At 33.3% G+C, this 21,053-nt stretch overlaps 1 long non-coding RNA gene across 2 annotated transcripts; it reads right to left on the bottom strand.

Moving 5' to 3' along the window:
- Window positions 1-16,399: 16,399 nt before the first annotated feature.
- Window positions 16,400-17,300, bottom strand: LOC145168468 (uncharacterized). Of its 2 annotated transcripts, none has more exons than XR_013741893.1 (3): window positions 17,260-17,300; window positions 16,766-17,132; window positions 16,400-16,647 (listed from the first exon to the last, which is right to left on the bottom strand). It is a non-coding gene; the product is annotated as an uncharacterized LOC145168468 (long non-coding RNA). The 2 variants fall into 2 exon arrangements; XR_013741892.1 differs by having other exon boundaries at window positions 16,766-17,146; window positions 17,260-17,279.
- Window positions 17,301-21,053: the final 3,753 nt, after the last annotated feature.

The raw sequence follows: 21,053 nt of genomic DNA, 5'->3' as shown, positions 1-21,053 counted from the left end.
GTTGACCGGTTTGACTTGTTGACTTTAGTTGACTTTGACTTGGCCAAAAATTGACGGTCGTCACATATTCTCTTAGAGTACAAGTTATTACACTAGGTGAATGATTACATGGGAGTAGAATTTCCTAGCAAAAATGCTAGTTGTGACAGTTATAATTGTTGACCCTAACTATTACATCATCATACTAATGCTTAGCCAAACACGGGCGTTACAAAAAATACATTTCTTCGATGGTAAAAACTATATATGAGTTCGATTCTAAATATTTGACCTCTCCATTAACTTCTCATTGGATATTATCTAAATGATAAAAGTCTATAAAACATGAAAAAGAAGGGTATTACGTAGGTGCCAAAGATTCCAAGGATAATGCTAAGCAAGTACATATGTGATATATCGATATGTGTAATATTATTATGAATTTACTAGTTAAGAACTTTAGTGAACAAGTACTCATTCCAATACATGTATACTAATCTCAAAGTAAGATATACTCTCAAAATAGGAGAAATCTTCTAGACATTGTGAAGATCCTGTTGGGAAGTGGACATCTTGACGTCCCAAAAACCCTAGATGGAGATTCATTGGTTGCTCTAATTTTCAGGGTAGTCATTGTGACATTTTTGAATTTTAACCTACTTTAGGTTGAATTAGGTTTAACAATATGTAATGCAGGATGAGAAGAAAGACTACAAGTACTTTGCTTGGATCAATTCTCCATTGCCAAACTAGAGGTATAAAGACATGTTGATGGAGTTTCACAACAATGGTAATTCAAGCTTCAATGATGAATTTGAAGATTATGTGGAGCAACCTCTGGTAGAAGAAGTTCAAGGTGTCCATATGTAAGGAGAATGTGGATTTGTAGTTGTAAATTGGAAGTTTGGTTTTTGGGTTTGTTTCTTAGTAGTTGTTTGGTTAACATTCGAGTAAACTGTAATGGCAATGACCAAGTTGTATTTTGTATCTTTTGGTAATGTAATCTGACCTAGATGGTATTTTGTATCTTTTGGGAATCTATTCACTTGAAATATTAAGGTTAATAACTTAACATGAAATGTATTCACAAGTATGTTCTTAAACAATTATTGATTTTTAAGTATACTTTACTAAGAAGGTTTAAGTACTACAAACTTGCATCAGTGTAATAGTAGTTCATTAATTGATAAAACACTAGGAAATCAGAACAAGATAACTAATAACTTTAGAATTCGGTAACCAACTAAAATCCATTGCATAAGAAATCAACCATAGGATAAAGGTGATTTGAAGCTAAATGAAAGTACTCTTTAATCTTGGTTTAAAATCCTTTCTGTTTGTTGCTTTAGTCTACGTAATTTAGATAGTTTTAAATGTTAATTGATGATTTAAGTTTTTCTGAACTTGCAAAATCAGATAAACCCCCACTAATTTACAATATTTTTATTAGTTTAATTAGTAACAATAGTTATTATTAAAATCATACATGTTCCACTTGAATTCAACACCTTTTCTTACCTACACTATATTATTACACGACTAGGTACATTTCCTATTATGTTTTAGCTGGTTTAGATTTGACAAGATTTATAAATAATAAAACTAGTGCATATAAATAACACGTCGTTTTTTCAAGACGGTCAACTTCTAGAGCTTTGTTTAATATTGTTGCATCATTTGCACCACCTTGCCAATCATGCTTTAAGTTTATATATGGGGCATTAAACTCCATGTAAACTTTGTTGGTGTTTCTACACTTCGAGTAAATTTCATTTTTTTTCCAATAGTCGCCAAGCTTCATTATGGAGAGAAAACGCATAGTAACTTTTCAATAACATGTAGGTCTATTTTGTTCATTTATGACATATGGGTCTTCCGAAACGTTAACCCATGTATGTGTCAACACCCTCTCTTCCTTCGGGGTCCAAGCTATATTCAATGACTTTTTTTTCTTTGTTTCCGGTTAGGGTTGAACATCCTCAGGCCCGAAATCGATTTCAGATATGATATGGGGTTGGTGTTGGGATCGGAATTGGGGTTGAGATTAGAAATGAGGGTGAGATTAAAATTGGAATTGAGTTTTTTGTACAATCGCAAATGGGTTGAACTCGGTTTGGGATGGGAGTTGGAGTTGGTATTGCGGTGAGGATTGGAATTGGGGTTGATATTTTGGTGAGGATTGGAATTGGGGTTGGCTAGGATATGAATTATAATATGGACTGGGATAATGGAATTGAGGCGGTGAAAAAATAGGCCATTTTATTTGAGGGAATTGGTAGAAGATGGGTGATGAAGGGTTTGAATTGTTTTAGTTGGATTTTTTTTGCTTGTTTCTTCTTGGAGTTTTTTGGTTTGACGGAGAGTTGGAGGAAGCCATTTCCAAGAATAGATGTTGAATGTTTGAAAGAAATAACAAGATTGTTGAAGGTTTTGGTGTGGTATAAAAGATGATAAGTGTTGGTATTTATAATATTTGAAAAAGGTAAAAATTTGAAATTTTGGTTAAAAAAAGATTAGTTTTTTGAAAATGGGCAAAATATTTATTTAAAAAAATCTCTCTCATGTGTTAGCTGTTACCAAATTTATGCACCGAGTGTGACATATCGAATCGAGGATGCAGTGTTTCCCGAACCGACTCTGCTGAGACAATACCAAGCCTCACTAGTACAAAAATCCTTAATTGATGTGGGTATTGGACCGTACCAACAAATATCACATCAAAAAATATCCCTATTTAATAATACGGTTAGATAACCGCCCTAAAAAATGACGAAAACCGCCTCAAAAAAATACCGACATTTAATGATGAAAACCGCACCAAAAGATTATAATCTCACCAACTTATGAAGTCACAATTCCAATAGTTTCTTCATTGTTTTTTATAGTACGAATGTTAGACATTATGGTATGGCCTCTATATTAATATATTAGGATATGGTATCAATATTAGTTTATGATTGTAATGAGTTTTATATTTAAATATTATCTGCCCCAACCTATCTACTACCCTATTGATCCTTAAAACATAACCTCCTCGTTTTTATGTTTCTTCTTGGTTCGATGGTGGCGTAAGTATCATGTGGTGATGGTTGTCAAAAGTGTCAGCTAGGGTGTAGTTTGTTTGAAGCCGAAATATGTAATAGGGTGGAGGTTCCAATGGTTAGAGGTTGTTTACGGTAGTGGGTTTGAGTTTAGAAGGTGTGAGGCTGAAACAAATGGTGTGTGAGGTTGTGATGGGTGGATTGAAGGTTAACCGGTTCAGTCAATTTTGAGGCAGAGGTTGGTGGTTCGTGGAGGCTGCGATAGGTGCTATCGGTGGTTAGATATCTTCGGCTGTAACAGGTGGCGATGAAGGGTGATAGCAGGTGGTTTGTGGTGGTGAAGGTCTCTGGTTCTGTCGGTGATGGTTGAGAGTGGTCTCGGTGGTGCAGGTTGACTGGTGGTTCAGGTTGAAGATGATGTAGGGAAGGTATACAAAAAAAATCATATCTACATCATCAAAAAGTTCTTGAAAAACCTTTCTCTCCTGCCACTTCTTCTGTACCTATTTCAGATCCACATCATCAACCCTGTCCTGTGTTTCAGCTGACTGGTGCCTCGCTGACAACCTTCGATGTAGCTCCGACAACACCCACCACTGATCAGCGTATTGTTGATCAACAAACCTTCGAAAAAACTACAGCTATGCCGAGCCATTTGGAAACCGAGGATGGTGTTTTTTCTACTCAATTTTCTAATGCTTGGCCTCGTGTTATTCCTGTAACATCCATAAAAAATTCATGAAAATTTTAAACTTTTAAAACAAACCATAAATCATCCTTGTTTACAAAAATAATTTTCAAACATGATCATTATCAAAGTTTTTCCTAAAGTCATAAAACAAAACTCGAGGAGGTGAACGATCACGCATTCGCCTTCCCCGCGATCCTCTGAGGTACCTGAAACATAATCCAAAACTGTAAACCCAAAACTTATTGAGTTCCCCCAAAATACCAATACACAAACAAATAACACATATACAATAACAGCATGTAATGCCTCACTCTGCATAGCGTAAGCACTCGCTATGCTAAAACTCTATAAGGTCTATTTTTTTTTCAAGTGGTCCAAGAATTTCTTTCCCATGATGAGCTCCAATTTAACCTGACTCGGTAATAAAATTTGGACCGCTTCAAAAGATGCGTTCTTACAAGTGTGTCCATGGTTGACACAAATTTCTTTATCTCATCTTTTATAAAAAGATGTAAGTACATGTTATTTGTTTATTTTATTAGTTAATATAGAAAATACAAGTTAAAATATAAATAAATAAGCGGACCCATTTATAAACTAAAAGGTTTATGCATAATGATGATATGTTTGTAAAACATAGAAATTAATAAGTTAATAATATCCTCTCTAATAAATGAACGTTTTTTTTGCCACATGTCATCTTTTCCTTCATTTTGACACTTGTAATTTTGTGGGAGTTTTAAAAATTTTATTTTCCACTTGTCATTTTTTAGGAATTTTCATTTTCTTAAAATAAAATTCCATAAAATATTACATTTTGTTATGTAAAGTATTACTTTATAAAACATTTCATGTTTATATATTGTCATTAAATTTTTATTTTTAATAAATCCGTGTAATACACGGGTCTCACACAACTGACATGATAAATGGCGACCGTGTTTTGGACTAGAGGTCTAACATTGAAGATACTCTAGTTATCTTAGTCATTTTGCTTAATATGATCTAAACCCATGTTAGGTGGTGATATAAGGTTCCAAAATACGGTCATGGATCTTAATGGCTTAGGCTCAAACCTACAAACATCAACTTCAACTTTAAGATGACATATTATTAAAATTAATAAAAATAAAAATTATTTTTTAGATTTATGGATAGTATCCAAAATATTGGAATCTTCTTTGATTTTGATATTTTTGAATTGTCTTTTATCTTTCGGATTCGGATTCAGACAACAGCAGTCGAATTGCCACCCTATGCATGCGTCGGTCGACTCTTAATCGTTATCGATCTCACTTGCATTACGCTCAACAGAAAATGACCAAGAAAGATAAAAGAAGCCATTACTTCCCTTATCCCTAATGTATGCATCTTTTGCTTTTGTGGAGCCCTACTATTCTACTAATCAACAATCGAGTTGCACACTAGTTGCAAAGTAAAACTGTACTAAAACCCTAAAGATCGATCATAGAGAAAAGAAAAAGAAAGCTTCAAGAGTTAGCAGACTGCACTAGAATCAACAACATGAATCCAAAACCTTGGCAAACAATCAACGTACCACAAAAGATCATCAAGAATGAATAAAGAATCCAATAACTTCCTTATCAGTGATGGATATACGTATACATATACTATATATATTCCTTGCTTCTGTAGAACCCTACTAAAAATCGAGTTATATATTGGTCGCAAAGTAAAACCGGTAAAAAACCCTATTAACTACCACCAATGAAAAACGAGGAAAGATCGTATAGAAATTGAAAGAAAAGAAGAGCTTCAAGTTTTAGCTGACTGCAGAAGCAACAGAATGAGCCCAAAACCTTAGCAGACCCTTCAACTCCAAATCGTTTCTGCAGTTCATTATCGTCAATGCCACATTTTCATCTTCTTTTAAGCTCTTTTTATGACTTCCTGCTTCGTAAACGAGAACTGGGGGCGGGTTGCTGGTGAGGATCTTATGCTGAAACCAGTGTGAATCCAAGAGTTGGGAGATATCTTTTGCTTCTGTCGTCGTCATTTTGAATTTTTGATTGTGGAAGGGATGATATCCAATTGTCCATGGTGTTTTATTTATAAGGAACTAAGCGTTTGTGTTACATCTTGGAAGTTTCGTGTAAGATGGGAGGAATGGGGGACGCGTTTTTGTTTTGACTTCTGAATTTTCTATACTTTCTAATTGCGGTCTTAACCACCATCTTATCTGTCAATTATCCATAAAGAATTTGAATTAGTAAAAGCATTTTATTATAATTTTATTTGAAGAATTTTATTTTATAACATAACAGTTGAAAAGATATCAACGTTCATAGTTATTTTTTTAGAAAATCCATTTATTTACTTTTGTAATATAGAAAAACAAAACGTGCTTCTTGCCATTTTACTTTTACCGAATAAGTTGCTCAATTTCTTTTTTTCTTTTTGTAGTAATTAAAGTGTTTACATTCATAGGATAATCATAAATTCATAATAATAACAAAATTGAGATGTGTAATACTAATACTAATAACTAAGATCATTTCCAATGCATCAAACATTTAAACTCATATAAGTTTAATGGATTGACACGTATACATTCCAATTAATACATAATTTTATTTATTGAACTTTACACTCCATTAAACTTTATATAATTTAATGTTGTCACATCATTTATCATTTTCTTTTTACTTATCGTTATTTTGTAAATAATTAATTCGCATGAAATTAAAAATTAAAAACTACAATTAAAAATAAAATTAATTAAAAAATAAAAATTACAAAATTGAAATAAAAAATTATATATATATATATATATATATATATATATATATATGTGTGTGTGTGTGTATGAGAGAGAGATTAAAAAATAAATTAATTAAAAATTAAAAATTAAAAATTACAAAATTGAAATAAAAAATTATATATATATATATATATATATATATATATATATATATATATGTGAAAGAGAGAGAGAGTAGAGTTCAATGGTGATTTAACTCCCCATTCTATTGTCATAACCCACAATGGTAAAGCATTAAGGCACAATGGAGATTTTGAACTTTAACGAGGTTCAACTCCTTGTTCATTTCCATTGGAGATGACCTAATATCTATGTCATCATGAAGTACTTCTATTTTTGTTATTGGGACTAATTTGTTGATTTTGAATGTGGAAAAGTAAAAATAGTCTCTAAATATAACTTTTTTATATAAACAAAGTCATTAATACTATGAAGAGTTGATAAATGTTATAAAAAATAATCAAAACAAAATTGTCACCGATCTGTTATTAAAGTTTGTAAATAATCCGTCCTAATCCGTCAAGGATATGTCATTATTTGCCGCTAATACTAATATACGTAACAAAATTATGGGACCTTCAAAAGACAAGACTCTATGCGATCGCACGACCTTATAGACAATATGACTGTCTCTTTAAAATGCTTATGAGAGTGTTTGACACAAAGCGTTTGAAAGCTTGTAGCTTCTAACGTTCGATAAAACGCTCGGTTTTGAACAAAAAATCTCGTTTAACACTACAAACTTTTAGTATTTAGTTTAAACAAAACGTTTCAAATCTAAAACTATCTCACGTAGCGTTTAACAAAACACTATTAGGTACCAACTACACGCTACTTACTACCCGCTATCAACTAGTTTTGCCGAACACGTTATACGCCCTACATTCCACAAAGAGTTATAACGATATAAAGGATATGACAATGTGGTTTAAATATTACAAATTATGTAAGTTTATTTAAAACACCTTGTTCGGGAAAAGTATGTCATGACTTGTCCGTTTTTCGAAACTTTTAGAGTTTCTAAACACTTTTTTTCTAAAAAAAAATACTTCAAAATTTGTCATAAATTAAAAAACTTTTTGAGTTGCAGAACACATTTTTGCTAAAGAAAAGATATTTCGGAACTGAAATTTTTAATTTGAAATTCAAACATTAAAAAACTTAAAATTTTTCTATTTACAAATTTCGGTCAAAGTAAACTTAATAAAACAGTCTAAGCATGAAAACACTCCGTTTTCAGTCATTTTCATTGCAACCACAAAGAAATGTTAATAATAGCTTTCTCTCCTTTTTGTTCCTTTTTGAGCTTGAAAAGCATCAAGTGTCGTGGGAAAAAAGAAAGGATAAGATGGTATTTTCCACGGATGGAAAATCAAAGACGTAAGCAAAAAGAAATTTAGAACATAGGATAAGATCAATATTTTTGGTTAATTTCTCCTTCTCCTTTTTCGTTTAGTTACGAGATTCAAACGTGGTAACTTCGTAATTCGTATTAGGTAATTGCATTGAAATTACAAAAAGAAAAACTAAAAATAGAAAGAAGAATCTAGAAATGTTGAATTCATAGCAAGAAATTAAAGGAAAAGAATGACGACGAAGGAAAGAAAAAGATAGAGAAAAAAAAAAAAGACAAAGAAATTTCTACATCTAGTTGGGAACTCCTTGTTGTTTGAAAGTGGCAAAGTTGAGAAGACGGTGGATATTTGCTACTTATGTATAGGAGACCAAATCCGCAGTCTATAAAGACCTATTCCATAGGATGCGAAAAACATTTTTTGTTGTATATATACTTTTTAGGTTTTTTATTTTGTTTGCGAGGACCACACAAAAAGCAAATTTCGTAGTTAACAAGTCAATATTGCACTTAATTGCAAAAATGTTGGTTATTTGAAAAATTTTAATCAACCCATATTAGGAAATAATATGTCATTATGTCTATATTTTATTTTTCCTCCAAAACTATTGACACCAAACAAAAGTAATTAAATAAAAATATTTATAGTTATCATATAATAAAAATAACAAAAGATTAATACTATATAAAAAAGAGTTACTCTATCTTACTCATTTAAATTTCGAATCGTGTAGTATCAATCACTGGCGATTCGGACCTAGCGCCTCCGACTACTGTCCTCATCCCTTCTTCTCCGACGGATTCAAATGCCGGCAGGGTCGGGGCCGAATCTTAGTAATTTTTGTGGTTGATTGTGTGATCATTTGGTTCCAATTTAATTTAACTTGTTGTCTCTTACGCTCTGTTGAGGGTGTTCATCATCATGTCTTTTCGGAATTCACATTGGAAGCCCGGGGAGGGATGTTGTAACATCCCGTTTAAAATAAAATAAGTAAATAATAAATCCGGAATCCCGAAATGTAAATTTAATATTATTTTATAGCCAAATGTTATAAATCAGATTATTCGAGGGTTAAAAAGCAATTTTGGGATTTATTTTGAAAAGGTTTTGGAGGCTAAGGGGCTATTTGGTAAGTATTAGACTTAGTTTGTAAAGGATTTCAGGAGGCTGGGTTAAAAAGATAAATTTCAGACTTTATTTGGAAAGAATAATGGAAGGAGGGGCCACTTCTGTGATTATGGGATAGATCTTAAAGGATCCGGGTATTTAAGCCTAATACCACCGGTAAACCCTAACCCTACTTCACTATTCCCAGCCGCCACCCTCTTCTTCATGCCTTCACAGCTGCCATCTCCACGCCATAGCGTGAACCTTCGCTACTCCGGTCACTGGCGAACTCGAGGACGCAAACCACGACAGAACATTGTCGCCGCCAACGACGAAGACGAGTTCTCAACTTCTACTGTCGTCGCGTCGCCCATGTGGAGGACAGAGCCACAGCGGAGTGTGTGGTTGTCGTTGCTGCTGTTCCGATCGACTCCCTTCTCTTCCTTCATCCTGCCGACGCGCCACAGCCACTGCTCTCTTCGCCGGAAAAGACGAGAATTATAACTGATAGGGTGGTCGTGGGAGGGGCAGTTGAACCGGCTGCTGTTGAGTTATGTAGCCATCGCCTCCATGCGGCTGTTTCACCACAAGCTGTTGCCAATCGTCATGACTGCCGCCGACTGCCAGCGTTGCTGCCGTTTGCAAGCTCAACCCACTGCCACCATCGTGCGCCCCTAGGTGGGTAGTGGTGTCACTGTTCCGGGCATGTGTGTGTATCTCTGGGTGTGTTTCAGTATAGGTCACGTGGGTATGTGTTTGTTTGGCCGGAATTCGGAGAAGGTCACCACCACTACCACCGTGAGGTGGTGGCTTCCACCACGTGCCATAGCCATCCACCACAGGGGTGGCTGTGTGTGTGTGTTTTATTAGTATGTGTGTGTGTGTTTTATTTGGTATAAGTTGTAAATTGTAAATGGTGCCCGAAATAATAATAGAAAAGCCATAACCACCACCGTGAGGTGGTGGCTGTCGCCTCCTGCCGCCATTGGCCGTCGTGTCGGGTGGCGGTGTGCTTGCCTTGTTGTGTTTGACTCGTTTAGGGGATGTTTGGACAAAGTGGACCCAATGAAACCCTAATGGGCCCATGGAAACCCTAATCGACCTAATAAAACCCTAATGGGCCCAATGAGGCACAAAGTGACCTAAAAGCCCAACCAATTGACTAATGGGCTAGTATTGGGTAGGAAACCCTAATTAGGGTTTGGAAAACCCTAATGGCTTAAAACCCCAATATTGGGAATTGATCGGAACACGAACGAGAATTATTTAGTAAAGTTAAAATATTAATTAATAATCATTGGAAAATTAATCTAAGGCAATAAATGGATTAAGTCCTTAATGGATTAAGTCCTTAATGGGTTAAGTAGGAACACTTAACCCTAATTGTCATTTTATGTGAAACCCTAATTTCACTTAGGCCTTGAGTTGGGCCTTTCTATTGGGTTTTGGTGATTGGACTATTATGGGCTTAAATGGACTAAGATAATTGAATGGGCCTTAGGATAAGGCCCATGTGAAGGACTTGGGCCCAATTTGGAAAATTGGGCCATAGGTGGGCCATAACTGGGCCTTTATGATTATGTGATATTGGGCTATGGGAATACCAAGAGTTTTGTCACACCCCCAAACTAAGGATGGCGGATCCGGGGGGGGGGGGAGGACTTCATGTATAGTATCACAACAACGAGTATAATAGTGCTCAAAGTAAATACAACCATCATAAATATAATTGAAAAAGTTATACCATAGTATGTGTTTACATGTTTCAAATCAATTACACTATGATGACAAAAATGAAATGTTTGATGATTTAACGTCCCATCTTCAAAAGCTGTTGATTTCGTGTTTCACTGATTTCCTGAGAATACAAGTAGTTTTGAAAGAGTGTCAACAATTAAGTTGGTGAGTTCATAGAGTTATATTTGAGAAAGAAGCCTTTTTCCTTGTAAAAGCGATAAAGTATGATTCCAGAAAATTAGATATTTTCTTTATTAAGTGTAAAATGAACACTCCTATGTTATGCAATAATGTACCCTAGAAAGACCCGTAGATTCCTTCTATGATCACACAACGTATATAAGTTATATAAAATTTAAGTTAAATAAACCGTCGAATATAATGGGTCTGCCCTAGGTCCACAACCAAACAAGGAACAGGAAGTAAGGCGGGCCCACCAATTCTAAGTCGATTGCGACTAAATTCATATATAACTCTAACATGTACACTTAGCAATTATAGCTGAAGTCTAACAATTCTGGATGAAACATAGTTTTAATATCATGAAAGCTATTTAGTGTAAACCTGGTACTTTATAATGTATATTTCAAGAAAATCCCTTATTTTCCTTATAAAAAGTTATGTAGCCTTAAATCCCAAGACCGAGAATATGTGTGTGTTTTCTACTTATAATGTTTATAATAGTAACGCGTTTCCAAAGAAAATCCAATATTTTCCTTATAAAAAGTTATGTAGCCTTAAATCCCAAGACCGAGAATATGTGTGTGTGTTTTGTACTTATAATGTTTGTGGTTTTAAATAGATAAAACCCCTTTTCAAAGTAGAATTTTCTCTGTAAACTTGAAAGATTGTTAACTCCCTATGTGAGTCGTTATAACCATACTATAACGAGAATTAACCTGCAACAACATTTTTCAGACGTCAAGATCCTATGACTTTTGTCACCTGTAGACATGCAGGTCCGGTTGTAGCTAGCAGCGAGGTGTGGGGTGTCAATCCCAATATAGATCTATACACAATTATCACGCTCTCCCTACAAGAGACTCTGGTTATAACTTACAGGAATTTTATCCCGTACTCTATGAGTACGATGGAAGAATTGTCTCACAACTTACGTTAACTATTTTACATATAGTTTGAGTATAAAACCTCTTCCGTGGTGGAAGTGAAATTACCCTTTATGAAATAAATTAGTGATATGAAATCCATAAACTATTACTATTATAGTTTATTATGTAGTATATGAGAAACCCATTTGTTTTGAGAGTAAAACCTTTTTCATGTAGTATGTTTTTATCGTAAAATCCATAAACTATACTTATTGTAGTTTATTATATGTGTTCGAAATGAATGGAAAACCTTATCATTAATGACTAATTTCTATTTATGATGATAAACTAACAAGAAATACATTCAACATTTAGAAACTTATTGTTATGCACTTTGCTCAACATACTACAAAGTGTTGTTAATATTGTAAGCTATGTAAATAGTCTTTAACCTTTCTGCACTATTTTAAAAACATCATAGAAAAATCATACGAAGTCGCAAACTAAATCCGTAAACTCTGAGAGTTTAGAAAATGTGTCTAGTTTATTCATAATGTTTATTATGATTTTTAGAAGTCTCTAACTTGTGTGAAAATGTCCATATTCACAGACTGGTCCGAATTCATTTCTGAAATGATAGGCAGTTTTGTAAAAATCACCATAAATTGTAGAAAAATCGTATGGAGATGTGCAAGTAGTCATTTTAAAGGTATGAACCTGAAATATTTTCATATTAAACAGTTTTGAAAGATATTAAGTTTTATATGGTTAAAACAGTCCGTGAATGGAACTAAACTTTCCTGTTGAAAACTGATGTTTGAGTTTAGTTAAGTTCTTGGTATTTTAACTTGTATTCTCCCCCTAAAACTTGAAGAAAAACATGAAAATGTGGGGGTATGAACTCACCTTGAGTTATTCCCTGAGATGAAGGTGGAAGAAGAGAGGTTTCCAATTCAAGAACACTTGGGAGATACTTGAAGACTTGAAGATCTAGCAACAAATATGACGACATTTGTGTGAGAAATCCATGACTTGAGTGAAGAGGTGTAAGATAATCAAGTGAGGGATGAAATTTACTTACCAAAAGAGGATGAAAAGCTCAAAACTTCTGGAGAATCTCGAAATCTTGGAGAGAAATGAGAGAGAAAAAGTGTATTTGCTTTTGGTGAAAGAGTGAATATCTTGGAGGAGAGACAAGGATTTCCTAATACTTGATCAAGATAACTTGCTGGAGAAGGGTGTGAGGGAACAAGGAATAGACTAGGGATGATAGGAATAGTGACATAAATCATGAATAGTGACCTGGAGGTGTTATGGAGTGGGTATGGGAGGTTGCTTGTGTCATAACTTTATGGTAAAGTCAACACTCCACCTTAAAATCTAACTCAATAGATTTTATTCTTGGACAAGGACTTCCCCTTAAAATATGATTAATTTATGAATATTTAGGGTCTCTTATGTCAAAATACAAGTTTGGGTGAAAATCCCACGTTAAAATCATGAAAAACGAGCTTAAAACGAAGTTGGGGTCGAAAACCGGGAAGAAATGGTAAAATCCGAAGAAAGGCCGAAGGTTCGGTCCATGGATGCTTAGAACCGAAGGCTGGTTCGGTCCATGGCTAGGAACCTAGAGTGGTTGATCCGGGCAGTTTCGCATGCGAGAAGGGAAAAGGAAGTGAAGGCGAAGGTGGGTGAGAAGCGAAGGTAGGCGAGAAGCGAAACAAGGCGGTTCCGGACCGAAGGTAAACTGGACCGAAGGGCGGTTTCGGTCTTAAAGAGGGGTTCGGTTCTAAGAGAGGTTCGGCTCTAAGAGGTTTCGGTCCTATAAGAGGGTTCGGTCCTATAAGAGGGTTTCGCTCCTATAAGAGGGTTCGGTCCTATAAGAGGGTTTCACTCCTATAAGAGGGTTTCGCTCCTATAAGAGGGTTCGGTCCTATAAGAGGGTTTCACTTCTATAGAGCTGTTTTTCGCATAAACTTCCCGTTTCGAGCGTTTTTTGACTAAGTTAAGGGTCGGGATGCCCCAAACGATTTTAAAAAGTTGAGGGAAGTTATGAGAGAGATTTGGGAGAGATTTCACATGCTTGGAGAGATTTAGGAGAGATTTCACATACTTGGAGAGATTTGGGAGAGATTTCACATACTTGGAGAGATTTGGAAGAGATTTCACATAGTTGGAGAGATTTGGGAGAGATTTCACATACTTGGAGAGATTTCACATACTTGGAGAGATTTGGGAGAGATTTCACATACTTGGAGAGATTTGAGAGAGATTTCACATACTAGGAGAGATTTGAGAGAGATTTCACATACTTGGAGAGATTTGGGAGAGATTTCACACAGAGAGAGATAGAGCGAGAGAGATTTAGAGAGACTTTATTTGCGACTTTTGTGCGTGTTTAACTTCGAAATGCAAGGTTTGTAAGCCCCGTTTTGCCTTGTTATGAGCGTTATATGCCCCCGAAGGGTATGCATTAATGTTTTATTGAGTTGCTCCATCAGTTACACTGATTAGGGTTTAGATTTTCTGAACACGTGAAGACTCAAAGTGATACTTGCATTACGATGGTGTGTTGTACAATAGTAAACACGATGTAAACCCTAATATACAAGGGTTAATTGAGTTGACCGGTTTGACTTGTTGACTTCATTTGACTTTGACTTGACTGGAAATTGACGGTTGTCACAAGTTTGGACTAAAATAATTGGATGGGCCTTGAGGATAGACCATGTAGAGGTCTGGGCCCAATTTGGAAAATTGGGCCATATGTTGGGATTTGGCCCATTACTTGACTTTTGAGCCTTTGGAGTGTGAGTTGGACCTTGAGCTTGGAACCCAATTATCAATTGGGTGTTGTTTGATGTTGACAGTTCGGGAATCTGTTAACCAGCAGCTGGAGTTTTATCTGCGTGGTTTCAATAGTGTCAGGTGAGTTCTCCTCACTATACTGACAGGGTCTACGACACTAGGTCGGTCCCTTTGGATTATTATCTTGGATCTAGTATGTTGTTATACATTCATGATATGCTAGATCGGTACCCTGGTAGTTAGGGTGCTGCTATGCTGTTATGATCTGTTAGATTGGTATCCTGGTAGATAGGACGATGTTATGCTTTGCAGTCTGTGTGATTTGTGTTCATTGCTTGATTATGTGCTATATATATGTCGACATATGTGGTTGTGGTTGGTTTGAGGCGGTCCTGCTTTGTGCTGAAGGCCAACATACCCGGGGTGGTCCGGATAGGCTGTAGTCCCTGCGAGGCGGTCCAGTCAGGCCGAAGGCCCAGCGAGCGGTCCGGATAGGCTGTAGGCCGTACGAGGCGGTCCAGTCATGCCGAAGGCTCGGGAGCGGTCCAGATAAGCTGTAGGCCCTGCGAGCCAGTCCAGTCAGGCTGAAGGCTCATTATGCATGCTATTCTTTATTTGTTATATGATATGGTTACATTTGTATGACGTTGGTATTTTGGGGAAACTCACTAAGCTTCGGCCTTATAGTTGTTGATTTTGTTCAGGTACTTCTAATGATCGCGGGAAGGCGAAGGCGTGATCGTGCACCTCCTCATATTTTCATGATTGATTCTGGGGATACTCTGATGCTTAAACTACTTTGAAATCAAATTGTAATAACTAATGGTTTTTAAATGTTTTAAAAAGTTTTAAATTGGCTTGAATTTTTATGGGTGTTACAGATGGAATAAGGATCAATATTATGATGGAAAGAATAAGAGAAACAAATTTCAATCCAATTGTGATCATCATCTTGGCAGGTCTGATACTCATTCCTTTTATTTAACGAATTTTCCGGAATCTGTTTTACCTTCTGATATGTGGCGAGTTTTTTATCGATTCACTACAAGAAAAATGGTTATCAAAGACTGAGAGTCTCTGATGAGAATCAGGGACTGAGTTATTAGTCCCCAGCTAGTCTTCGAGACCTAGTCTTAGATAGTTGATTTTTTGTGTATCTAGGACTATAAATCAGTCCCTATTACATCAAAATACCAACGACAGAAAACCAGTCTTTGATAATATCTCATTTAGTCTCTAAATTATTTCTTTAAATCCCCAATTTGATACCATATTAGTCCCTGATACTATATTTTAGGGACTAAATACCGGTCTTTTATAATATATCATTTAGTCTCCAATATGTTTCATTCAAATTTTTTTTTTGTCGTATCAATCCTTGATACTATCTTCCAAGGACAAAATATCTGTCTTTGATATTATCATGTTCAATTTTCATTATATTTCCTTCGAGGATACACTTATATCATATTAGTCTTTAATACCATCATTCAAGGATTGAATACCGATCTTTAATATTCTCATTTAGTCTCTAAAATGTTTGTTTAGTGACTGAATATCAGTCTCACATATAATGTCATTCAGTTCCTAATGTAATTTTTCAGTGACCAGATATTAGTCTCAAATACAATGTCATTCGGTCCATAACCTGATTTCTCAATGACGGGATATCAGTCTCGAATCATTCGGTATCTAATACGTGTTTACAAGGACTAGTATTCAAACCCTAATACAAACTTTTAGTTGCAAATGCTACAATTTAATACTGAATTTTAGTCTCAAACTAGCATATATAATGACTAAAAAATATAAAAGCATTTTTTATTCTTATACAAAATGAACTAGTAATATATAAATGAACCGTAATCGTTTGAAATCAAACAAAGTTAAAACAATAAACAAAAAAGTATAAAAAACAAGTCAATAACTAAACCATATGCAAAAAAGTTCTAAATTTTGACAAACAGTCATAACTATTATTCTTGCTCTAATAGATTTGTTATGTCATCATGCGTAAAAACTCCATGTGTATCAGGTGGGCATACCTTGAGCCTTTAACAAAATATTGTAGGCTTGATACATCCCTGATCCCTCTAGCCTGCACAAATTAACAATATATATATTTAAAAGATTTCCTAAAAAATTAACAATAATAAGATATACAAATTTAACTGATTAACAAAGAAGGTCTAACAAAGATGACATGAAACGCATACATAAACATCGGACGCTTAAGTACAATTCCTTGAAATCTGTTGAAAAGCAACCGAAAAAGGAATCTACATTCAGATCTAGAAAGTAAGTAATCTAATCATGAAAGTAATCGACTAATGGAATTATTGAAATAGTGGGAGAGTAATCGACTACAGAGTTCAGAATTACCTATCAACATAACATCAAATTAGAAGCTAACTTCCACCATCTTACCAAACATTAACAACAAAAAATGGTTTGACAGTAGAGAGGTAGAGAAAAGCTTCAACAGGTTTTTGTGGGGAAGATCTCGTTTCATAGTTTCCATAGCCACCACCAAATAGGTTAAACACCAAGCCCAAAAAACTTTCGATAAACGATATTTTAAACCTAAAATATGATAACTTTAGAAAAAATAGAGTGGATACACAAAACTAAAATAAAAAGCCCAAGAACAACCGATGAGACCAAAAATCAAAAAATCCGACAACAAATTACACCTAAGAGCGTGTATTACCTTTTTCGATGGTGTAGGTAACCGGGGGGGGGGGGGGGGGGGGGTGAAAGGGATGAGTTGCGAACACAATCTATTCAGACATTTCGTTGAGCACTTGTTGTGTGCCTGTAAATTATTAACGGGTAGACCTAGGATCAATTGTATGATGATGCAAAGGGGTCAGAGAAAAATCAACTCTAATCTGATTTGCATTGAAAAGTGATTAAACGTGATTAGGGAGAGAGCATGACATAGTGGCGTGAAATGAATTACCGTTTTCCGGTGGTGCATAGAATAGGGGAGCACCAAAAGGGTGGAGTTTTAAACACAGCTTCTCTAGGCATTTCGTTGAGCAGTTGTTGTACGTCTCTAGACATGAAAGATATTCCATTAACATTGAAAAACATTCTTGATGAGTAGACCTAGGATCAATGTATGAAGATACAAAGGGTCAAAGAGAACTTTTTTCTACACACCATCCTAAAAAATTAATGCACACACCAATCTAGTTTTAGCTTTAAGGTTTTATGAAATCTAAAGATTTGACCAATTTTGATTCAGAGTGATTTTGTTGCTGTAAGCTTTTTTTTTTTAAGTTTTTATCTCAACATTTTTTTTGATCATTTACCCACTTTTTTTTAATATCATAACTCTCTCTCTCTCTCTCAAATTTAAATATTTATAAAAGTTTTAATAGTCATGCCATATCATACTTAGGGCTGATTAAGATTTTATTGACGTCTTTATATATTTATTATATAATAATTTTAAGATAAATACAATTAATTTTTTTTTCTATTTGATTTGATCTATAATTAAAGGTAATATAGTTTATTTTATTATACAATAATACCTTTAATTATGAATGTTACAAGCTAATACATGATAGAATGGATTTTATAAAACAGATTGCGTTTTTTTATTAGTTTTATTATATAATACTTTTTTACAAAAATACAATTAGGTATTTCAGGTATTTCATTTTATTATAATAAATATAATAAATATATTTATATTATATAATATACATTGTTATTCCTATTAAAAGTAAATATATGTCTACGCATTATTTCATTTCGTGAAATTCCTTTAATGGATTTTTTTTTCTAAAAAAAATAGAACTCTTGCAAATCTTCATTAATTGTTTTGATAAAGTATTTTTAGACAAAATATATCTATTAGTCATTTGGTTTGTCCTTTTTATAATATAAAATGAAAATAAAATATAAATAAGAAAAAAAGTATTCAGTTAAGAACGATGCAAAAGAAATAAAAAAAATCTTTTTTGATTGATATATATATATATATATATATATATATATATATATATATATATATATATATATATATATATATATATATATATATATATATATATATAGGTTCAAATGTGGATTGACATTTATTGTGCGGATGTGTGGACAGTGTTATTTTGTGAGAATGACAAAGAATATATTTTGTTTGGTAATATGAATACGTTCAATCTTACATAACTATTGTTATTATCAATGATTCTCACTAATTAAATCGTCTATAAGGTTATTATTGACTTTTTTTATTATTATTATTGTCATTCTGTTAGAATGTTGTCAGAATATATATTTAGTCGTATTCTGTAAGAATGAAAATGATTAAAAAACGATGGGTGAGAAAAAAATGAATAAGAATTAGTGAGAATGCATGAAAATGACGATAGTTGTGTAAGGTTGAACGTATTCACATTAGCGAACAACCTATTTTCTTAGTAATTTTTATATAGAATAGCATTGTCCAGAAGTCCGCATAATAGTTATCAATCCACATTATAACCTCTCTCTCTATATATATATATATATATATATATATATATATATATATATATATATATATATATATATATATATATATATCCTTAGTAATAAAATTTATTTTTATTATGTTTTTGAAATTCTTATTGATATTACAATGTTCGAGAAGTTAAAATACTATTAAACAATTGATATCCTTTTTATTAATAAATTAATTGTTTATATTAATATTATTAATTTTAAACTTATTTTTAATAAGATAAAAAGAAAAAACCAAATAACTCAGATTTTGTTTCCTTAACTGTACACTTCTTTTTTTTTCTTTTTACTTATATTTTTTTTTCATTATATATATATATATATATATATATATATATATATATATATATATATATATATATATATATATATATATATATATATAAAGTTTTGTTGAAAAGACTATCTGTAAAACAATTGTCTAATTTTCATCATGAAATCGATGCTCATCTTTTATAAAAAAAAATAATTAGATTATTAGATGAAACCATCCATTTTGGTATTTTGTCATAATGACATTAAATAAATCATGGAGATCAATATTAGTTTTAGTTAACTTATTATTGGATTAAAATCATGACAATCGAAGATGCTATAGTTGCAAATATTTTTAAACGTTTGAAGATAAGGGTGGATAATGTGTTGATTTCACGCTTATTCTATAATATGTTTTTCTTAAAATAATATTCTTGAATAATTCATTGGTCTCTAATATATGGTATATAACTATATATGCATGTCTTAATACTAAAATTTAGTCTCTAATGATTTCCATCCAAAGTAAAGAGTGATTAGTTTATCCAAGACTAAATTTCAATATTCCTTCCAAGTAGTATTTGTGATTGATTCATCAATCTCTGATAGATGGTATCTATGACTAAATAATGCATGTGTTTCCAACCAATTCCAAATGTTTATTTGAGTGTTAAATAGTGCATGCCTTTTAGGGACTGAAATTCAGTTTTTAATATGTTTATCATCCAAAGGAAAAATTGTTGCAATTTATTAATGACTGAAACTCAGCCCCTAATAACATCCGTACAGTAAAAATTGGCACACGTCTATCATGGGTTAATTTCAATCTGTCATAATTTCCCTTCCAAAGTTGAAATTGGCGATAGACTATCTATGACTAAACTTCAGTCCCTAATATCTTTTTATCAAAATAGTATTCGTGACCAACTTATCAGTATCTGATATATGGTATATATGGCTAAATAACATTTTTCAAAGACTAAAATTCAGTCCCTAATGATTTCTCTCCAAAGTCAAAAGTGGCTAGTCCATCTAAGACTGAATTTCAACCCCTAATAACTTTCCTTCCAAATAGTATTCATGACTGATTCATCAGTCTCTGATATATATATATATATATATATATATATATATATATATATATATATATATATATATATATATATATATATATATATATATATATATATATATATACGACTAAATAACATTTCTCGAAGACTAAAATTCAGTCCATGATGATTTCTCTCCAAAGTCAAAAGTGGCTAGTCCGTCTAAGACTGAATTTCATCACCTAATAACTTTCCTGCCAAATAGTATTCATGACTGATTCATCAGTCTCTGCTATATGGTATATATGACTAAATAATCATTATTAGATACTAAGATCCAACCAGTTTTAAGTGTTTATTTGAATGTCAAATGGTGAATGTATGTTATGTGTAATGCCCGTGTTTCTAGGCTACGTATTAATATTGACATGATAGTCTAGGTTAACCTTTGTGACTCATTTTGGAGAAATGAAAAGGAATTATGTGAATATTATGTGTTTTATGTGTTTTATGCTTAATTATTAGGGTTTAATTAATTAAGACTAAAAATGAGCGTCAAAATTAAATATTAGATAAATCCGATATCTATTAAGAAACTTGTAGTGGGCATGACAAGGATTACGAATATATAAAGAATGCCGAAATCCGAGTTATAACGAAGAAGTTATGACCTGTCGAAGTT

This window comes from Lactuca virosa, chromosome 4, assembly GCF_052849685.1.
Source record: "Lactuca virosa cultivar CGN04683 chromosome 4, Lactuca_virosa_CGN04683_v6, whole genome shotgun sequence".
NCBI classification, from domain to species: domain Eukaryota; kingdom Viridiplantae; phylum Streptophyta; class Magnoliopsida; order Asterales; family Asteraceae; genus Lactuca; species Lactuca virosa.
This window is presented reverse-complemented; position numbering and strand designations above follow the sequence as displayed.